Source organism: Capra hircus, chromosome 7, assembly GCF_001704415.2.
Source record: "Capra hircus breed San Clemente chromosome 7, ASM170441v1, whole genome shotgun sequence".
Taxonomy (NCBI): Eukaryota; Metazoa; Chordata; class Mammalia; order Artiodactyla; family Bovidae; genus Capra; species Capra hircus.
In genome coordinates, this window is record NC_030814.1 from 98,726,761 (window position 1) to 98,732,886 (window position 6,126).

General features: G+C 39.8%; 1 pseudogene; it reads left to right on the forward strand.

Moving 5' to 3' along the window:
• Positions 3,619–4,572, forward strand: LOC102179757 (annotated as a pseudogene).

Below are 6,126 nucleotides of genomic sequence, written 5' to 3' on the forward strand. Positions count from 1 at the left end.
AAGGGCTGGGGCACGGAATTTTGGAGATCTGCCAGAGGCTGAACCAGCTGGGAGCTGGGGGTAATCAACCTTAATGTCCATTCTTTTCTTCGGGTGAGAGAGTTCTTTGCTTTGCATAGAATGGCGGGGAGGACTTGGAGGGGAGTTTTAACTCCAGGCTATTTTGAGCCATGTAAATTTTTCAATAGGCTTCTACCGCTCCTATATAAAATAGAATATAAGATCATTAAATTTTATTAGGATTGTGTTTCATCAATATCCAACTACTCCGGTAATGATTCAACTTCTGATTCAAAACCTATGACAGGATGTTTATTAAGTGTTGACCTCTTCAGATATCTCTAACGGAGAACAGGATGGGTTGCCACAAAGCATAGTGCAATGATCTATTGATCAGTTTGAAATGAAGTTGCTTCTGAAGCAGCCAGTGCAAGAAGGAAATTCTGATCCTCCTCTGTCTCCCTGAGGAGGAAAATCTCTCATATGAAAGGGGCACTCCCTGTATCTAGAGGGAGGTGTGAGTTCAGTCGCGTCTGACTCTGTAACTCCATGGACTGTAGTCCATCAGAGATTTCCCAGGCAAGAATACTGGAGTGAGTTGCCGTTTCTTTCACCAGGGGATCTTCCCAACTCAGGGATCAAACCTGTGTCTCTTGCATCTTCTGCCTTGGCAGATGGATTCTTTACCGCTGACCCACCTGGGAAGCTTTATCTAGGGGAAGAAGGACATCCTTATTGTCAGACATAGGGAATTTAGGGCCCAGAAATCTGTTTAAACAAAACTCATTATTTCTTCAATACACTACCTCAAGCTCAAACTGTTTAGATTCTTCACTAATGAAGCAACTCAAAGCCTAAGTTTCTTTGTCCTGTCAATTTCTTACAAATGTCTTGTTTCTTTATCTAAAGAGGATAAAAGCTGCCTGCTTTGGCCACTTCTTAGGTTCCATTTTTACGTGATCTTCACAAATTAATATTAATGTTTGATTCCCTTTTCTCCTGTTAATGTGCCCTGTGTTGATTTTATTATTAATCCAGCCACAAGAACTCCAGAAGGGTCATTTCCCCTTCCTTGACACCCTACATGTCCAACAAATGGGTGTTATTGGCCTGACTTCAATGTGAGGAATACCTTTGCAGAGAGATAGGGAGATTTACACACACTCCATAATTAGTGTATGAAAGGTTTGGGCCTCAGACAAGGGCCTCCCAATTCCAGTCCCAGGACTCTGTCCCACCAGAGTGGGTTGCTTGTTTTCTTCTGAAAGCTGCTGTAGTCCCAGGTGATCAAATGGAAGTAGAACCATGGGTTTCTTCTTCTGGGGATTTGGTGAGTTTATCTGTGAATTAACAAATGGACTAAGTGGTTTTCAGGGGTTTTTATTGTATGAATATTATGGATGATAGGATTTTCTGTGACTAGGAATGCATATTCCAGCCCATCTAAAACATTTGAGTTACAGAAATGTCATTCCCTATACAAGATGGGAATTTTCCTGTGATTTTATCATGAAAAGCCTATTGCCAGTGAGATTCCAGAGATCTTTCTAATTTTATACCTTGACAATCAGAGCATGCACTTGCTTTTGTGTGATTTTTTTTTTTATCACACAAGAAAAACCTAGATAGGAATAGGAAAATTGCACGTGCTTCAATTTTTAAAACTCAAACAATAGTCTTAGATGCATATGTCTTTGGGGATTTTTATTTGTGTAATATAGATAGGGGCCCAAGAATTTTCTTAGCTGTGTCATAATAAAAAATTGAAAAGGAAAATAAAATTTGTCTCTCAGGTAATATCATAAATCATATTATGTGTTGAAATAGCAGAATTTCATAGAGTGGTAAATAGGAACTCATCTATGATAGGTAGTATCTAGTAAAGTTTTCAAGAACACTTCTTATGAATACATAAATCAATACAAATGTTATGGAAACACTGAAAGAAAATATGCTTACCCAACTCATGATGTGTTTAACTTGGGAAACATTGAAGTGCAAGGGAATAAGATCATGCAGGGGGAGCAAAATTTTCCCTCTAGTTTTTTTTTTTTTTTGACTAGACAAATAGGGCACAGATTCCTTTTTGTGATAGCTACATCAACATTATAATGACTGTAAGTTCAATTAAATTAAGATACATACATAGTTTTTGGTTTTTCAATTTTTAAATTCAACTTATCTGGATATTAAAACAAGCCTCCAAAGTATAACTGACAGAAGTTGGGAAGTTAAAAGGGCATGTGAAAGCTAATATTATATGTTAACTAGGCTAGACTATGGTGACCAGTTGCTTGTAACTGTGAGTACTTTAATTGGTTATAGCAAACCTGTAAGTTCAGTTCAATTAATGTACCCATTTTACAGATGCACAAACTTCCCAACTGTTTGTGATATTACTATTTTTTTCCCATTTGGATTTTTCCCAATTATACTCATATTTTGACCTGTCAGGAGAAATGAAGACTTGAGTTGCCTTCAGGGAGTTCAATGTTGATTGAAACTTGATTCCTCAATAAAAAAGAACTACTTGAACAGCTCTTAATCTGGCATAAGAAGACCAATTTAGGGTTTGAGACTGGGCTTTGTTCTTAAAATTTTCAACTATTCTTAAGAGGACTGGATTTGATGGGAAGTCAACACTTTACAAACGTTAGGAGTAAAGACACAATTAAGAAGTTTTCGTAGCCTTACAAACAAAAACGGTAAAATGCAAACTCAACCTCAAACCTTTCTCTGAGAGTATATAGCACTGAGAAAAACTCTACAAAAATGAAAAAAACTTCAAAGTATTTATTAAAATTTAATTATTATTTAATAATTGCTGCATCATACATTAATGCTGTCTTCAGGATCGTGGATGCCATATGATTTTACACTATTAACAAAAATATACTTATCAAAATGTGGAGTCTATCAAGGTCAAATATTTATATTCGAGTTATATTTAAAGAGACATTGACCAGACAACCCACATATTTGAATAAGCAGTTATTTCCATGGAAGATGAATATCATAAAGATGAAATAAATAAGTATAAATAAAGATGAAAAACCCTTGAAATTAATTAGCCTATACAAATGCTATCTGATCATGAACACTTGATTTTAATTTAGAATCCAGAGACAGTGCTTTTTAGCTTTCTGGGACTACAGTGCAAATCAAGGGAATTTCTTATACTGCATTTGAATAAGATATAGTAATTTTGACTGCTATTTCTTTTTTTTTTTACTGCTATTTCTTGTACTTTAGTTATAATAATCTTTATTTTTTTAATAATAATCTTTAAAAAGAGAAGAATACTTTTTATTCTATATTTTTCTCTCAAAGGTAGGGGACAGACATATTACCGTGTTCATGGATTTGTGATCTCAAAATGTCCTTTCTTCTCTAACACTCTTTGGCCTCATGCCTCTAAAATACATGTATGGAGAAAACAATGGATGTCTTCAGCATTAGTAGAGATGTGTTCACACTGAGAAATACTGCTTGATGAATTGTGCTGTATGGTCCTCAAGCATGCATACTTTATTTCCGAATTTTGAATTGTTCAGATCCAAACTTTGGACACTTATGTCTGTGCCTCTATGTTTGTGTTGTTTATTCAACACCCTCTTCTCTTTAAAAAGGTGTCCCTCCTTCATGGAACCACACAATCGTACACGCGTCTCACAATTCTTCCTCCTGAGGCTCTCAGATGATCCAGACCTGCAGCCCCTCCTCTTTGGGCTCTTCCTGTCCACGTACCTGGCCACTGTGCTCGGGAACCTGCTCCTCGTCCTGGCTGTCAGCTCCGATTCTCACCTCCACACCCCCATGTACTTCCTCCTCTCCAATCTGTCCTTGGCTGACATTGGTATAAGTACCACCACTGTCCCCAACATGCTAGTGAACCTCCACACACAGAGCAAATCCATCCCTTATGCAGGATGCCTAGCTCAGGTGACTGTCTTTCCTCTTTTTGCACGCTTGGAGAGTCTCCTTCTGACAGTGATGGCTTATGATTGATTGGTGGCCATTTGTCACCCTCTGCATTACCTGGTCATCATGAATCCCCACCTCTGTGGCTTGTTGGTCCTGGTGTCATTTTCCATCAGCCTTTTGAACTCTCAACTTCACTACTTGATGATGTCACAGCTTACCTTCTGTGCAGATGTGGAAATCCCTCATTTCTTTTGTGAGCTTTCTCAACTTCTCAACCTTGCCTGTTCAGACATCTCCACCAGTAACATATTAATCTACTTCATTGGTACCATCTTGGCTGGAGTTCCACTCTTGGGGATCCTTTACTCTTATATTCGAATTATATCCTCTATTGTCTGAGTCTCCTCATCAGATGGGAAGTACAAAGCCTTCTCTACCTGCGGTTCTCATCTGTCAGTTGTTTGCTTATTTTATGGAGCAGCCCTTGGGGTATATCTCAGCTCCACTGTCTCATCTTCCCACAGGAAGAGTGCAGTGGTCTCGGTGATGTACACTGTGGTCACCCCTATGCTGAACCCCTTCATCTACAGTCTAAGGAACAAGGACATCAAGAGTGCCCTGTGGGGGATTATCATCAGAATAGTCTAATTTTAATACCTGTGTCAACATTGTTTTTTTTTTGGTTCATAATACTGGGAAAGGCAGTAAATTCAAATATGTGCAACAAGAAATTCTGAATCTGCAGTCCCATAGTGATTTGTAACTAATTGGCACTCTGCTTTCTGTTTACACATTTTTTCCTGTTGTTGTTGAAATTGTTGTTATTTAGTTGCTCAGTCATGTCTGACTCTTTGTGACCCCATGGACTGGAGCCTGCCAGGTTCCTCTGTCCATTGGATTTCCCAGGCAAGAATGCTGGAATGCGTTGCCATTTCCTTCTCCAGGGTTTCTTCCTGACCCAGGGTCAAACTAGCATCTCCTGCATTGGTAGGTGGATTCTTTACCACTGAGCCACCAGGGAAGCCCCATTTTTCCTCTTCAGTTCAGTTCAGTTCAGTCACTCAGTCGTGTCCGACTCTTTGCGACCCCATCAATCACAGCACACCAGGCCTCCCTGTCCATCACCAACTCCCGGAGTTCACTCAGACTTGTCCATCAAGTCAGTGATGCCATCCAGCCATCTCATCCTCTGTCATCCCCTTATCCTCCTGCCCCCAATCCCTCCCAGCATCAGAGTCTTTTCCAATGAGTCAACTCTTCGCATGAGGTGGCCAAAGTACTGGAGTTTCAGCTTCAGCATCATTCCTTCCAAAGAAATCCCAGGGCTGATCTCCTTCAGAATGGACTGGTTGGATCTCCTTGCAGTCCAAGGGACTCTCAAGAGTCTTCTCCAACACAACAGTTCAAAAGCATCAATTCTTCAGCGCTCAGCCTTCTTCACAGTCCAACTCTCACATCCATACATGACCACAGGAAAAACCATAGCCTTGACTAGACGGACCTTAGTCAGCAAACTGTCTCTGCCTGTGAATATACTATCTAGGTTGGTCATAACTTTTCTTCCAAGGAGTAAGTGTCTTTTAATTTCATGGCTGCAATCACCATCTGCAGTGATTTTGGAGCCCCCAAAAATAAAGTCTGACACTGTTTCCACTGTTTCCCCATCTTTTTCCCATGAAGTGATGGGACCAGATGCCATGATCTTCGTTTTCTGAATGTTGAGCTTTAAGCCAACTTGTTCACTCTCTTCTTTCACTTTCATCAAGAGGCTTTTTAGTTCCTCATCACTTTCTGCCATAAGGGTGGTGTCATCTGCATACCTGAGGTTATTGATATTTCTCCCGGCAATCTTGATTCCAGCTTGTGTTTCTTCCAGTCCAGCATTTCTCATGATGTACTCTGCATAGAAGTTAAATAAGCAGGGTGACAATATACAGCCTTGACGTACACCTTTTCCTATTTGGAACCAGTCTGTTGTTCCATGTCCAGTTCTAACTGTTGCATCCTGACCTGCATACAGCTTTCTCAAGAGGCAGGTCAGGTGGTCTGGTATTCCCATCTCTTTCAGAATTTTCCACAGTTTATTGTGATCCACACAGTCAAAGGCTTTGGCATAGTCAATAAAGCAGAAATAGATGTTTTTCTGGAACTCTCTTGCCTTTTCGATGACCCAGCGGATGTTGGCAATTTGATCTCTGGTTC